Source organism: Globicephala melas, chromosome 2 (assembly GCF_963455315.2).
Source record: "Globicephala melas chromosome 2, mGloMel1.2, whole genome shotgun sequence".
NCBI classification, from domain to species: domain Eukaryota; kingdom Metazoa; phylum Chordata; class Mammalia; order Artiodactyla; family Delphinidae; genus Globicephala; species Globicephala melas.
In genome coordinates this window covers 10,774,414-10,791,210 of record NC_083315.2, presented here as the reverse complement: position 1 = coordinate 10,791,210, position 16,797 = coordinate 10,774,414, and the positions used below count along the sequence as shown (strand labels likewise).

Below are 16,797 nucleotides of genomic sequence, written 5' to 3'. Positions count from 1 at the left end.
AAAATGTGTTTTTTCATTTGAAAATTAGTATGTGCAAATTGTTTTAAACTGGAAAATATAGAAAAATAAGAGTACAATATAAAGGCATTTTAAACATGTTTGGTATCTTCTAATTTTGCAATTCTGGGAAGTTTATCTTACATGGTTGTGACTAACTGCTTACTCTATAATGCCCTGCTTCTCTGCTTCACACACTAACTAAAATAAACATATAACTCAAGTGTTTTTCCATGGTATAGTAAGCTCTTTATAAATATCACTTGAAATGGCAATGCCATCATTTATTTAACCATTCCTCAATATATTTTTATTACTTCCAAATTTTGATTTTATAAAAACATATAAATAACTATGTTTGTAATAAAATATTTATATGTATTTTAACTATTTCTGGAGGATAAGTTCTCTAGAAATTGAATTCCTAAGTTATAGGATGTAAATATTTTAAGGCTCTTGATATATGGTTCTAAATTTAGCTTGCAATATTAATGTCTTTCTTCAATGGAAAATTATAGTAAATCTCATGGGATTTTTAACTGAACATGAATAAAATTTTATTGCAAAAACACTTTGAGGTTTCAGGGAAGAGTATTAGCTAACATATGTTAAAAGCTTAGTAACTGGAACTAATAAGAAAAGTCTGTTTGAATTTGTGATTAATTCTTAACTATAGACTACTATAAAAACAATGTGCTTTTATTGTTGTCGTCCATAAAGTAATACCGAGACTAATGAAAAGTTTATGGTACTCTGTTTTAGGCTTTTGGCTCCAAGTCAGGCAGACTCAGCTTTAAGATCAGACTCCACCACCTACCACCTGACCTTGGGCAAGTTTCTTAACTTCTTTGCCTTATTTTCTGCACCTGTTCAATGAAGATAATGTTAGTTCCTGCTTCTTAGGGTTATTGTGAGTCTTAAATAAAATAATGTATTCAGAGTACCAAATACTTGAGGAGTGCACAATACATTTTATCTATTATTAAAAAAGAATAATTTTAAATGGAATTCCTAGTCAGAATTTCTGCATTAATAAACAGACCAGTTGAAAAGTTTTAAATAAAAAAACCTATACTCGGGCTCCCCTGGTGGCGCAGTGGTTGAGAGTCCGCCTGCCGATGCAGGGGACACGGGTTCGTGCCCCGGTCTGGGAAGATCCCACATGCCGTAGAGCGGCTGGGCCCGTGAGCCATGGCCGCTGAGCCTGCACGTCCGGAGCCTGTGCTCTGCAACGGGAGAGGCCACAACAGGGAGAGGCCCGCATACCGCAAAAAAAAAAAAAAAAAAAAAAAAAAAAAACCTATACTCTATATCATTTACAGTTTCTTTATGTAAATGAGCTAATATTTTCCATGAAATTATAATTCTTGTGTTATCAACTTTATATATATGTAATATATATATATATGTCATCTATGTAAAACAAAAGTAAGCTACAAGAAAAGCCTCTATGATTAGCACAAATAGTAATGGAATCTGAATTAAGAGGTCTATTTTTTAATTTATTGCTTTATTATTTTTTATTTTATATTAGAAAGAAAAAAATTAGCTTGACTTAACGCTCTTCATGTTTGGAATATGAAGGACAACAATAAAAGTTAACTTCAAAATTAATGAATATACTTCAGATAAGCTTCCATCAAACATAAATACATTGATAATCTCAATATTTATAACTTACACCTAAGGAACAAATATAAATGGATCAAATTTTAAAATCACTTAACATTTTTCTAATTTTCTCTGTAAGGAGCAATTGGGGAAAGTCTTTTCGTGGAAAGTTGTCCCTCAATGCAGGACTGGGCATTGCATTAGTATTTGGGTAAAGCCATGCTCTGTTTCTACAGGCCATTTTTAGATGCTATTTGGTTGCTGTGGTCAGTGGTTTTCTTGCTTTAGCGCTCACTTTACCTCACATTCTCCACTATTTCTGAGCTCAGCAAAACTATCATGATCCTTTTGAACTCAAAGCTCAGGCCAACTTTGTCATTATCTGAGTTTGTCTCTTGGCTTGAGAAATAACTTTCAGATTCTTGTTGGTTCATACCAAACCCACACATAGCAACAACCCTAAAAGTCGCACAGGTGAGATATTTTCAACACATCTTTAAGACCATTTAAAGAAACAGGCGGCCAGGAAAATCTAGTTTGTATGATAAGGCCAAATGCGTAACCAGGAAATAATTTCTTTCTCACTTTACAACTGATGTCAATGGCTTTTTATTCTCAGATTTTCAGCATGTTCAGCACAGTCACAGAATATACACCCAGGTCACCTTTTTAACAGAGAATAAAGGAATGAGGGATGACTCAGTCTTCTCTATGAGTCTGGGGATGTTGCCAAAGCTTAAGTGATATAGACAGACTGTCTCAAAAATCATAAATGTCATACCTGGACTTTGTACTCATTACCTTTTCACCTTGATAGTCAAGTTCTATCACCTTTTGTATTACGTTTTCTTTTTTTCTTACCTGTGAACTTTCTGCCTTCTTCATCAACATTTCTTTTTTAAGTTTTAAAACTAGTTTGTGTTTCTGAGTTCTTGCTTTCAGCATACTTCTTGGATTCAGGCCAGTTGTCTAATCAGATTGAATTTTTTAAAATAGCAGACTTTTAAAAATTATAAATACTGAAAATGGTTACTGAAATTGTCATCTGCGTAGTTGTTCAGAAACCATTTTGTGTTAATTCAGAAAACTTGGAACATAAATTTCCAATGATTGTTCTTATTCTTAGATCAGACATTAAAATTTTTTTTTCCAAATCTTCTTCCACATTTTCTTCCCTTTGTAAAAATAATAAAATTAACACAAAGGAAAAATCTGGCCTAAAAATCGAACCATGAAAAACGATGTAAAATAACAGACAAGCAAAAATTCTCAAAATCCGGTTTGCCTTTGCATAATGAGAAAAAATAGAGAAAGAAGACAGTGGAAATAATTATCTAAGCCCAGTTTATGAACTTGTGAAAATTAATGGAGAATACAGGGAAAATGTTCTCTTCCCACAAAGCTCTAGGCAATTCCACTGTGCTGAGATTCCCTAGGTTTGGAGGCCTAGAAGATTTTGCCAGGGGCGTGCCCAGGTACGTAAACTCCCAAGCATTTTACCAGGTCTTAGACCAGGGTTTCTCAACCTTAGCAATACTGACATTTGGGGCCAAATAAGTCTCCGTTGGTGGGCTGTTCAGTGCATTGTAGGATGTGTAGCAGCATCCTTGGCTTTTACCTACTAGAAGCCAGTACCACTCCCAGTTGTGGTAATAAAAATATCTCTAGAAAGTGTCAAATGTCCTCCTGGAGGGGAGGAAAGGACAAAATCATTTCTAGTTAGGAATCACTGTCCTAGAGTAACAGATCTTATGCTGGTCTCAACTGTTTCTACTCTATTTTGAAGAGATAAAGGAAAAGGTTTGTCTGATAGCCAGTAGACCCATAGCTAATTAGTCTGTAGCCCTCTCTCAATGGAATAATGTGAGAAAAGTTTGTGGGAGAGTTTTCTTTCTTTCATGCCTTCTGGAGTAGAGAAACACAACCAAACACAAAGAAAACGTTGATTATGTTTCAGACATAGAGAAATATAAATCAAAGCTTGGGTCAAAAAGCAAAATCAAAACTTGGTTTCTACACTTTCTCTGTATTATGGACTCAATCATTTTCCGTTTTCTCTTAGTCCTTCAAAATGGAAATTTGAGTTTATAATATTAATAGACTTAGGGAGCTCCCTGGCAGTCCAGTGGTTAGGACTTGGCACTTTCACTGCCGTGGCCCGGGTTCAATCCCTGGTCGGGGAACTAAGATCCCACAAGGCACGTGGCATGGCAAAAAAAATTAATAGACTTATAGGGTTCATTAATATTATTTCCATCTCATATAAAGAAAGGGGAGTTTCAGGTAAGGCTGAGCAACATAAAGTCTTCCCTAAGTACTGATATTTTAAATTCATGAGGCTTGTGGCAGGATTCGGAAATAAGCTTCTCTTCTTAGACCTGTCTTTTTTTAAAAAAATATTTATTTATTTATTTATTTATTTATTTATCTGGCTGCCCTGGGTCTTAGTTGTAGCACATGCGATCTTCGTTGCCATGTAGTTGTAGCACATGGGACCTTCGTTGCCATGTGCGGGATCTTTTAGTTGTGGCATGCGGGATCTAGTTCCCTGACGAGGGATCAAACCCAGCCCCCCTGCACTGAGAGTGCAGAGTCTTAACCACTTGACCACCAGGGAAGTCCCAGGCCTGTGTTTAATACAGAGCCACCCATGCTAGGCTGAGCAAAGCTACTGCACAGGTGAGTCACAGCACTGCAGTGTGTGCCCTGCCTCTGCCACTTACCGCACGGCCTTGGGACTCACGACCTTGAGATTCGGTTCCTCCATGTGAAAAGTGAGAACAGCCATGATTCTCTGAAGTGACTGCTGTAATGATTACATTCGTATTAGGATCACTATCACTTGTATTATTCCTCTTTTCCTCCATCCCCTTCCTTCCTCTCCGCTGTATCTATTCCTTGCACTCAGGCCCTCAGGGACCACAGCCCTCACATACTTGCTCAGCCCCGATTCTGAGCCCCAGCATTGCAGAGGGCTTGCTAACTTATCCAGGGTATTTAGAAAACTAAGACTGCATGCTTCATAAAATTAACTGAGAGCTCTGTCTTTCAATTTCTTACTACTTAAAATGGTTTCATTACATTTCCAAATGTTTAGATGTCTATGAACATAAAAAATCAAGTTCTCTGTGAAAATAATCACCAAAGTCTTAGCACTGGGGCAGGAGGAATATTAGAAGTCATCTGGTCCAGCGGGGATTCCTGGCCTATGGTCAGGATGCTTTTACTGATGGCTACTCAGCCCTTTGCAGGCACCCCATCTCATTTCTGAGAAGTATTAATTACTGGAAAGTTCTGATCTTGCCTGAACCTGTCTCTTTTGGGTTTTCTTCTGGAAAAACACTGAGTGCATCTCCTTCTTTATCCACTAATGAGCTACACAGCCCTCAGCAAGTCATACGTTTGCTACATTTAAAGACTTGATATGTGAATTTATCAAATACAAAGCAATGAAACATTCTATAGGTGCACAACCACCTTTGTAATTAGAGAAGAAAAATGAAACATGCAAAATCCTTAATACTTAACTGGCTAATAAAGGAGAGACCCCATTGCGTGTGGTATATGCAACTTTCTCATTAATTTTGAAAGCAGTGCCGACTTTCTCGTAGGCAGTAATGCCCTCCAGTTTCCTTCCTTTTCTCTCCCAGTGCCTTGGGGCTTTTTCTGGACAATTTCTTCTGAGACACTTTCCAGCCTCCACTGAGCTGCCTATGCTGCCAGCCCGGTTCCTGGGTGCCGTCTCCATATGGTTCAATCTCGCTCTGTTAGAATGTGCCACTTCACTTACATAGGCATTCAAGTGGACGGACTATGGTTCAAGAAAGATGCTGGAGCTGAAGTGAAATCTTGGCGAGGTGCACGTCATGTACCCTTCAGGTGCCTGAGGGTATGCCTCTATTAATGGGCATCCACACTCTCCCCTGTCAACACTTCCACTGCCAATCAGTAATGGTGCATTCTTGGACAATTACCTAACCTCTCTGTGCCTCAGTTTTCCAATTACTAGAAGAGGAGGAAAATCATACTTAACCATAATCGTAAGGTTATTATGAGCATTAAGTGAATTTATTTAAGCACTTAAAACAATACAGACCCTAGTAACTGCTATATATGTTTGCTATCATTATTTTAGAGAAGCAATATCTGTTTCTCATTTTACTGGCTATTCGTGGCTTTGAAAAGTCATGTAATAATTTAGCTTTTTGGGGGGCTAATTTAGTAAACAAATTTACTCTTTACTGTGAGCAAGACCCGCGGCTTTGCCCACCATAACAGACCCAGAAGGTTTAAGATTCCTTGGGTACTGGGTTCAATTCCTGCCTCCACAAATTCACTCAGAGTCTTCTTTTTCTGCTCTGTGTGTGTGCGCACGTGTGCACGCTTGAAAAAGTGGCAGAAATGGGTCCAGTGTGATTTCTTTCATCATGTGCAGCTGGTACCACCTCGTCTGCCTCTGAGGTATGCCATGCCCAGAAATGATGAAAGGCTTTGGCTCTTACAAAGGAGAATAAACCCCCATATGAGCGGAATACTTATCATGGAGGTAGGGCATGAAAGATCATGAATTCTGTCTTTTCTTTCAGTTAAGCCCTAGTATTTCTCATTGCATTACTCTTTGCTTAATTCTACATTTAGATCCTTGAACAAAAATTTTACAAGAGACTTTTCAGCAGTCTATGATCCTGACCCTCCTTTATGCCCTATAGTAATGACATCTGCATACCTTTGTGTAAATATCTATATATGTATATATGTGTGTGTCATATATCTCAGCTGACCGAATAATTACGGCTTCACACACCCAAGACTGAAAGAAATCAGCTGCAGCCTAAAAACATAAGAAAATGTAGTAAAGTAATATATAGTCTTCTAAAAAAGATTTTAACCAGAGATCAGGCTTCTGGTATTTCTGGCCATCAGCTACATCATCACTGGGACACTGAAAGAGTGGAAAATATTGGTGGAAAATGTTACCTGGGAGATTTTTAAACCCATATGCTGTTAAGATCCTGGGCTCCCATTCCTTCTTCCTTCTTATCTGGATATAGGGAGCAGGGTGTTCCCAGGCCCAAGAGGAAGAAGAACTCCGTTTTCTTTCTCTCTGACAACAATCCTTTTCCGGGGCTGATGAACAAGGAAAGCAAAGCATAAGCTGAGCCGTTCTGAGGTGATCCTGCCCGTGAGGTCTGAGACCGCACAAAACTGAGGTCTTGCAGAGCCAACGCGGCAAACTTAGAAAGCAGGAAATGCCTTCTATGTCTTCCGCCAACCTCTTTACACAGATGCTGACATGCTGTCACTCATCAAGCAGCTAATATCCTTCATAATATCCTCTTCCGTTCGAGCTTCCCCTGGACCTGCCCTACGTGGTATAACTGCGCACCCGCGCTGTTTTTCAGTCCCCTATGCTGCCCTACTCTCTTACGTGCCTCTGACTCCTTCTATTGGGGCCCTTCTCCCTGTTTGGATAATCCAATTCAGAAGTACCCGATAAAACATGATGGTGGAATTTCAGACACTGTCACATGTTGATGAGAGGGCAGGATGTCTAGAAACCCATAATATCACCTAGGAATCCTGTACCTTCCGCAGGGTTGACCTGTACTCAGGGACTGCTACCTTCATCATTACTGTCTGTAAGTCATGTTTGCTGAGGATGGGGTTATGTGCTTAAGATATTATGAACATTTTTCCTAATTCCTCTTCTATCACAGAACTATAGAATCCACAGATCTCTAAGTAAGCTCTGGAGAAAAATTCACACACACAAAAAGAAAGATAAAACAAAAAGGAGACCATAATGCAAACTTTTCTAGTGAATACTAAAAATTGTAGCTCTGATGTATTTGTTTCTTTGCTTTAATAAGATTGTAGCATATAATTTTTTAAATAAACTATCTATTTTTGGCTGCGTTGGGTCTTCGTTGCCGTATGTGGGCTTTCTCTAGTTGCGGTGAGCGGGAGCTACTCCTCATTGCGGTGGCTTCTCTTGTTGTGGAGCACGGGCTCTAAGTGTGCGGGCTTCAGTAGTTGTGGAGTTGTGGCTCGTGGGCTCTAGAGCACAGCCTCAGTAGTTCTGGTGCACGGGCTTAGTTGCTCCGTGGCATGTGGGATCTTCCCAGACCAGGGCTCGAACCCACGTCCCTTGCACTGGCAGGCCGATTCCTAACCACTGCACCATCAGGGAAGTCCCTGTAGCATGTAATTTTTAAAGGGAAAAAACTCATAGAGGGTAATTAATTTGAAGAAAAAAGATGGAGAAAGTCTCGTTTGCAAAAATACAAATAAGAACTGTGGTTTAAGTGATATCAATACTTACAAAAACCCTAGAACTGATTAATTTTCTCATGTGGAATGACATTTTAGGCCATTATTGACATTTATCCTTTCTTATCATGAGCATTCTTAAATCATTCCCCAAGGAATGCTAAAATTTTTCTGAGAAACTTTTGCATCATCCTAAACTTGCATTTGCTAAGCTTGATTGCCTTAGGAAAAAACCCCACTCTTTTATATCATTTTTGCATAGCAACATCCCAAACACAGCAAACATTATGAGACATGGAAAACAGAAAGAGTCTGGGAGGAATACAACCATAGAGGGATTGGACATGTATTTCCAGAAATCACTTGAGGACTGTGTTGCTCTCCCATGACAGCTGCAGGGGTGAGACCCATCCATGGTTCTCATTTCCTAAAGCTCTTCCTTAGCAATTCTTACAAAGTTTTATTTTATTCTGAAATCAGGTGAAAATGGGGGAAAATATCAATCTTTATTGAAGGGAGAAAATTCTTTCAAGATGATGTGTATTCCCACAAGGTTGGGCTGCATATTTTAGAAGTATAGTAAGTATGCACTGTTCTACAACAGTTACCATAGGAACAAAACTTTTCCCCCCATTAGATGGTAGAGTAATCATGGTAGTAAATTTTCACAGAAATATCTAAGCTACACAAATTAAGCATCGGTTAGGAGTCAAATCCAACAGATTATGGATTTAATAGGCAGGTGTTACAGAGGGAGGATAAGAGCTCTAAATATAAGGGGAAATGTTTGCACATCGAATGATCAAACTATAAGTTTGCTAAACTAACCATCAAAGTGGGCATTTTGATGCCCACTGCTTTTTATTCTGCTCTAATTTCCCAGGAGGGCATCACCCCAGCTGTCAGCTGAAAGCCATGCTAAGCAATATCAAAGAGGATTCTTACAGCCTGTTCCTAAGAATTATTCTGAAAAAGAGAGCAAATGTGACATACCACTGCGTAAGTGGATACTCGGGGTTCTGTGAGCAATGTGATGTGTTGAGTGGTGTAATAATCGTGGACGCTTCCACAAACAGCTGGATTTGAGCTGGGTTTTAAAAGAAAGGTAACATCTAGGAGGTGGTGTGATGTTTTAGTAGAAGGGCTACTACTATATTACATCTACTTTAAGATGCATATTTTTCACATCAGAACATCTCTGAAATGAGGCTGCCTTAGAATTCATGGTATCTCATAGTCACTATCGACTAGGTGCAGTTGTGATGTTTCATTATACACACATGAGCAAACTGAGTCATTGTCACTTCAGCTGAGTTTTGTCCATTGTTGGCTCTCTATATATGTTGAGTTTAACTGACATTTATAAATGATTATACTACTATTTGTCCTGGAAATGAAAAGTTTTTGTGTCTACAGAAAAGCATGGAAACAAAGCAGAGATATGGGCATGAGAAGGATGAATAAGCAAGATATGATCTTAATTATGCAATAGAAAAGTTCAATGTGTAAGGTGGAAGAGGGGGTAAAAAAACTCACACTATGTAAGACCCGCAGAAGAATACTGGATAGCAAGTCTAATAATTTTAGAATTAGTTTTCTCTTAAACATTTGAATAAAATATCTTGAACACATGAATTCTGATGTGACTTTTAAAAGAATCCAACCATTTAAAATAGTTTTTTTAAAAATCTAATTATTTTAAGATAATTAGCCTCAATGTGTGTATTAGAGGGATTGTAATAATAAAATATCAATGTGAACACTCACTATAATTAAGTTCCATTTACATGAAAAATACCTGAGTCCTAAAACAATACCCAAAGGGCCACACGATGAATCAACGTCAGGTAACTGCTTAAAATATACTTAAACTTATGAGATATTACTGGAAACACAAGACTAAATGATGCTAGAATAATGCGTTTTTTACGAAGGGGATTATTCTCTTTAAGGCCTATGGCTTACATTTTTACTTTATGAAAAGTTTCCATTTTATTTAATTTTCAAAAAGTGTATGGGTCAATTGTCATTAACTTGTTTGGCTAATTCTGAAATAACTAGAAATTTTGAAAACTTGGAACCTGGCACATTATTTTTTACGTTATAAAATACACTTAGAAGAAATAGAGTCTTTTAAGCTTTACTACTGTATTTTAAATCCCCAAAGGGTGTGTCACAGTGATTTTTGGAAAAGCTACGGGTGCACTGAAAAAGAATTACAGCAGTTTAATGATATAGCAAGATGGTGTTCCAAATTCTAAGATAATTTTATAATTTGAAGCCTAACTCACCAGTCTCACTGTCTACCACCCCCACCCACATACCATAAGGCCTTCGTGTTAGTGCTGGACACCATCTTACCACGTGGGTGGCAGCTGCCTGTCATCTCAATAATTCTGAAGAAAAGCCAGGGAATTTGTTTTAAAGTGTTTGTCCAGATGGAACCACATGTGACCTCCAGGGTGCTGGGCCTGAATCCTAGCCTGCTGGCTGTGTACAGCCATAGAGCTTACCCAGGAGAAAACTTCACTGTCTCCTCAAAGCCAATGAAGATAAAAGAAACCTGTATTAGTCCAAAAAGCGCAGCTCATACATGTGGGAATTGCACAAGATTAAGGTTTGTCCTTTGTGTTGTGCTCAAAAAGGCCAGGAGATAGAAAGGAAAGCAGACAGCTGCTGGGTCCCTCTGTTTTGTTGCTTTCCTTGCTTAAAAGAAACTTTGAATCCTATTGGTGAACGGGGGGCCTTGAGCGTGTAATAGCAAACTCTGGTTATTATGTCCACTTAGGTGATACAAGAACCACATCATTGGAACAGGATCCTATGAAAGGTAAGACTTGACAGACTTCTGAGCCATGAAGGGTCCAATTCCTTTTAATAGTCATGAACAGGGTGGCATAGGCATGATAGGAAAGATTCTTGGGCAGGCTGGGAAGCTGTTGACCCTTGTTATTCCACAGCAAAATATTTGGTAATATTGTCTCTTGTACTGTCGGAAGAGAAACCACATGACTTAGCTACACTCTCAAGGGGGACTGTTTGTAAAAACTTAGGATATTGTGGTGGGTCGACTGCTCCTTGTTTTTAACAAGATACTAAGGAAGAGAAGAACTCAGGCCAGTTTGCACAGAAAGATGGGAGTGAATAGAGTTAAGGGAGGTTCTCTGAATGCGGCCTGCAATCTAAAGTTAATAAATGTATAGGCTTCCAGTGTTTCTAAGAAAGAGAAGAACACCAGACACAGGAATCAGTAGACTCAATGCACACCCCACCACTAGGAAGATGAAAGCAGATCTCAGATGGTTGCAATGAACCCAGATTGGAAATTCAACATGGTGTGGCCAAGGACAGGGCAAGGTCCCATATCCATGGCCTCTCTTCCATCCAGAATGAACACACAGGCATAGTGAAAGTCAATAAAACCTCTGCTTTCTTGATGGAATCTACAGATAATGGCTGATAATGAATGGTGGGACGATCAAAAAGCTATTCCTTGCCTGAGTGCTTACACTGACTATATGATAACCTCTCTTGGCAAGAGTCTTCTGATCTCCTCCGACACAACAGAAGAAAACCACGTATCTGTTGAATTGGAGTAATTCTCCTATAGACACATATATCATTACTTTTATCTTACACACATATGCCTAGAGTATTATTTGGAAAGTACACAGAGGCTGGTCACAGTGGCTGCTTCTGGGCAGGGGGATTCAGTGGCTACAGGAAAGCAGCATGAGGGAGACTTACTTCTCCTTACTCACCTTTGGGTAGTTATGAATTTTGAATTTTTGACCAAGTATATACATCACCTATTCACTCTCTCTCTCTCTCTCTCTCTCTCTCTCACACACACACACACACACACACACTCACAGCAAAATTTATAAGAGTTTCTAATAAAATTACAAATGTACATACCTTTTGACCTAGTTATTTTACTCCTGGGAATGATTTTCTACAAATATAGCCAAATGTGTCAAATGAGGTAGGTTCAAGGTCAGTTACTTCAGCATTGCTTTTAATAGGAAATACTCAAAAAACTTAAATGAAATAACTTAAATGTCCATCAATAGGGTGCTGGTAAAATATATTATATACACCCACACAACTTAACACCATACACCTACAAAAAGGAATGAAGAACATTATGTATTGATAAAAAACGAGCTTACCAACTGAAAAGGCAAGTGTTATTGTGTGCTCTTAGTTGAGTTTTTAAAAAGTGAGAGATGTATGTATATATAATATAATTAGGTGTATTTCATGATATATATGTATATATCCATCCATGTATATATGTACATATATCATATATATACACACACATATAGGTATATATACATTTATATATCCATATATAAATATACGTACATATATTCATTTGCTTTTATTTTTTAATTTGATTTTCTTTTTGACAACGCTGCGAGGCTTGCAGGATCTATATCTATATCTATATAATATAAATTTATTTACTTATTTTTGACTGTGTTGGGTCTTGTTGCTGCGTGCAGGCTTTCTCTAGTTGCGGTGAGCGGGGGCTACTCTTCGTTGTGGTGCGCGGGCTTCTCACTGCGGTGGGTTCTCTTGTTGTGGAGCATGGGCTCTAGGCTCGTGGGCTTCGGTAGTTGCAGCACGTGGGCTCAGTAGTTGTGGCTCGCGGGCTCTAAAGCGCAGGCTCAGTAGTCGTGGTGCACAGGCTTAGTTGCTCTGTGGCATGTGGTATCTTCCCGGACCAGGACTCGAACCCATGTCCCCTGCATTGGCAGGCAGATTCTTAACCACTGTGCCACCAGGGAAGTCCATTCATTTGCTTTTATATTTCTGATAAGGTACATAAAAAACTGAAGCATTCCTGTCACAGGAAAGGAGAACTTGGTGGTAGAGGTTCAGGTGTGGGAGGAATGCTTTTTATTCCAAAAGAATTTCACAGATTTTTTCCACATCAGCAGTATCATTTAGGTAAGTGTATACCGTAACTTCACAGACAACACTCATCTGAGTGCCTAAGTGAAGGCAGGTAAACAAGCACCCATCCAGTCTCATTTCCTGTAGAGGCAGCATCTTTTAGAATAAAAAGTCTGTATCTAAAGGCCATATCTGCATGTGCAGTTTAAACAAATTATTATGTGCATGGTGTTTTTATACCAATCCTGTGAAACATTAGTTTTCAGGGATAATTAGCATTAACTTAGTCTGTCGCTAATTTCAGTTCTTTCTCATCAAGCACATTATGTGTGAAGAAAAAAATGACCTCATTCAGTATTTTTTTATTATGAAGACAAGTTTTTTGGTTTTTGTTTTGTTTTGTCACAGATACCGTCTAAAAGCATAGAGGCTCTGGCACGGTCAGAGAGAATGTTCTTCTGTAACTGGAACCACTCTTTCTAGCTAAAGGGATATTATCTCATTTCTTTTTAAACTCTTCTCCTCCCCTCCCTCTCCCTGTCCCTTTCCCTCTCTCCTGTTCTCCCTTCCTTCCTTTTTCCTTTCAGCATTAGTTTTCTAGAGAGACCATCTACTTAAAATCCTTAGAGTGAAGGACACCCTGTGACTGAAAACCTCAAATGACTATTATTAAGAAAATTTTCATCTAAAAAGATCGGAAAACAAGTGATGGTTTTCACTTTACTTAACATTTTTTCCAGTTTGTCAGATGGTGGGTTGAGCTGATGAGGGCTGGTGAAAATCATTGGCTCTGGATCCTCTAACGATTTTCTGCATTCTTATCAGTCTAAAGACCAAACTTCTGCTTAAGCGAGGTTGAAAATAGTCATATAGTTTTATCGTGATAGACCATTAGAACTAGAAGGAGGGTGAGACAGAATCTAGTTCAGTCTGCTTTATAGATGGAACTAAGGTTGAGGAACACTAAGTGATTGCCCAAAAGGTCACATAACTTACTGTCAGAGTCAGACCTGCTGATTTTTTTCACCATAGCACATCAGAGCAGGAAGAAAGAAATGCTCCAAAAAACTACCTTGCTCTTTCTGTCCCTTATAAATGTTTGTCTCCAACTTGGAGTAATCAGTATTTATGAATAGACCACCTTCTATGAAATTAGATTGTCCTCTTAAGAGTTAATTATGATATTAAGCAGCATTGGCTTCCTTAACTGCTGAAAAATGTCCCTTGAGCTGCTGAAAAGTTTCCTTCACTTTGGTAGTCGAATTGTGTTCACGTGGGATGTATTAATGGGCACCTTAAGTCACATGCTAATCTGGACACATCGATCAATGAGATTAACATACCTAGAGAGATAAAAGGATTTCAACATAAGAGTTTGGATTGCAAATATAAAACAGGAGCAGAGGACCCCCTATAGAAGGTGACCTGTATCCTGCTCAGAGCAGGGAAGAGGAAGGCGTGGCCAGGTGTTGAGAATTTCATTCCCATTGTCGAAGTTCTACCTTAGGAAAAGAGTACTGCTTTCTTGAATTTTCTTGGCTTCCTGGTTTTCTTCTGACCTCTTGGGTCACTCAATCTTTCATTTCCTTGCTCCCTCCTGCTCTCCCATATGACTTCTAAACACAAGAGTTGATGGGAACTCATTCACTGTCTCCTCACTCAATTCTTTGTCCCAAGGTGATCTCATTCACGCTGCTGAATTTCAAAATGTATCATTCTACCCCAGATCTCTTTTCTGACTCAAATATCTACCTACCTATCTAAATTTCCAACTAGATGTCACAAGATTATCATAAATACAACATGTCAAAAATCGTATTCTTGGGACTTCCCTGGCCCAGTGGCTAAGACTCCATGCTCCCAATACAGGGGACATGAGTTCGATCCCTGGTTGGGGAACTAAGATCCTGCATGCCGCATGATGTGGCCAAAAAATAAAGAAAGAAAGAAAGAACACTAGCTTAAAAAAAATTGTATTTTTCATTCTTCACCATAACCTCCTCCAATCCGCTCCTCCTTTAGATTGTTCCACCTCAGAAAATGGCGTCCTCACTGCCCAGTTGCTCAAATCAGAAATGTAGCTGTCATCCTGGAAACCACTCTCTTCTTCTCCTTTCAATCCATCACCAAGTTACATTTTTATTTCTTAAATATTTCTGGAAGCCAACAGCTACTCTTTGCCTTCACTACCACAGCCTTGGTCTATGCCACTATCTTCTTTACCTGGAGGTCTATGATGGTCTCCTAATTAGTCTCCCCATATTCATTCATTCTTCCATTTTAATCCATATAGCAAGTGATCATTTAAAAATACTCTTCGGGACTTCCCTGGTGGTCCAGCAGTTAAGACTCCGCGGTCCCAACGCAGGGGGCCCGGGTTCGATCCCTGGTCAGGGACTTAGATCCTGCATGCTGCAACTAAAGATCCCCCATGTGGCAACGAAGATCCCGCGTGCTGCAACTAAGACCTGGTGCAGCCAAATCAATATTTAAAAAATTAAAAAATAAAAATATTTTTCGCATCGTGCCACCCCGCTGCTTAAAACACACCAGTGGCCCCTGCTTCCCTCTTCATCTTCACCTTGCACCTTTCTCCCTTTCTAAGGACCATCCAGCCCTAAAGGCTGCCTTCCTCCTATGGGTTCAGGGTTTCCTACCCCAGATCCTTTACACATTTTATTCTCTCTGCTTGGATTCTTTCTCCCTCCACAATATTTCTCTTCTCCATCTCTCCTAACTTTTACTAATTCTTTAGTTTATTTTTAAATGTCAGATCCTCAGAAATACATCCCCTTAACTATAAAATCTGATTTAGGACTCACTTTATATTCCCTTGCAAAACAGCCTCCTATTTTTTTTCCCTTACCAATCACTACTTTCAATTTCTAATTATAGATGCATTTGTCTGATTACTTCTGTCTTCCAACACAGTTATTTTGTTCACTTTTCTACCCAGCAATCAGAACAGTTCCTGGCGCATTACAGACGGTTAGTATTTGTTGAATGACAATGAATGAGCTTTGTTAGCTGAAGAGATTTTTATAATCTAAACTACTTTTTTTTACTCTGTTCTAGGCAAGATACCCTTTTGATTATGATTTTTCTTCCCATATAGCTTGATAACTATAGGAGAAAACACACTGATCATTTAAGAGATAGCTCTTAGTTTAAAAAGTGACGTTCGCAACACCCTTTCATGATAAAAACACGAAAAAACAACAACAACTAGGAATAAAAGGAACTTATCTCAACATAATAAAAGCTATATACTAAAAACCTACAGTGAACATCATGGTGAAAGACTGAAAGCTTTTCCTTTAAGATCAGCAACAAGGCAGGGATGCTTGCTTTCACCACTTCTATTCAACGTAGTACTGGAAGTTCTAGTCAGAGCAACTGGCAAGAGAAAGACATAAAGGCATCCAAGTTGGAAAGGAAAAGGTAAAATTATCTGTAGATTATTTGATATTCCATGTAGAAATCTCTAAAGATTTCATACACCAAAAAAACCTGTTAGAATTAATGACTGAGCTCAGCAAAGTAGCAAGATATAAGGTCAACACATAAAAGTCAGTTGTATTTCTATAAACAATGAATGCTCTAAAAAGGAAATTACAAAAACAATTCCATTCACAATAGCATCAAATATACTTAAGAATGAACTTAACCAAGGAGGTGAAAGACTTGTATAATGAAAATTGTAATACGTTGCTGAAAGAAATTAAAGAAGACAAAAATAGATGGAAACACATCCCATGTTCATGGATTGGAAGACTTAATATAGTTAAAATGTCAGTACTACTCAAACCAATCTACAGATTCAATGCAATCACTAGCAAAATCCCAATGATCTTTTTTTGCAGAAATAGAAGAACCTATCCTAAATTCATGTGGAATCTCAAGGGACTCCGAATAGCCAAAACGATCTTGAAAAAGAAGAACGAGACTGGTGGATTCAACACTTTCTGATTTTAAAACTTCCTAAGATCATGTATAAACATTAGCTCAAAATGG

At 38.6% G+C, this 16,797-nt stretch overlaps 1 protein-coding gene across 1 annotated transcript in view; it reads right to left on the bottom strand.

Annotated features, from left to right (window-relative positions):
* The window catches only part of PRTFDC1 (phosphoribosyl transferase domain containing 1), a 104,366-nt gene extending 97,651 nt beyond the window's left edge, over positions 1-6,715 (bottom strand). Inside the window, exons 1-2 of the mRNA XM_060292762.2 lie at positions 6,586-6,715; positions 4,332-4,414 (exon numbers count right to left, since the gene is read on the bottom strand). The gene's annotated coding sequence lies outside the window, so the exon portion shown is untranslated. The remainder of the gene's footprint in view (positions 1-4,331; positions 4,415-6,585) is intronic.
* Between the last annotated feature and the right edge of the window lie 10,082 nt (positions 6,716-16,797).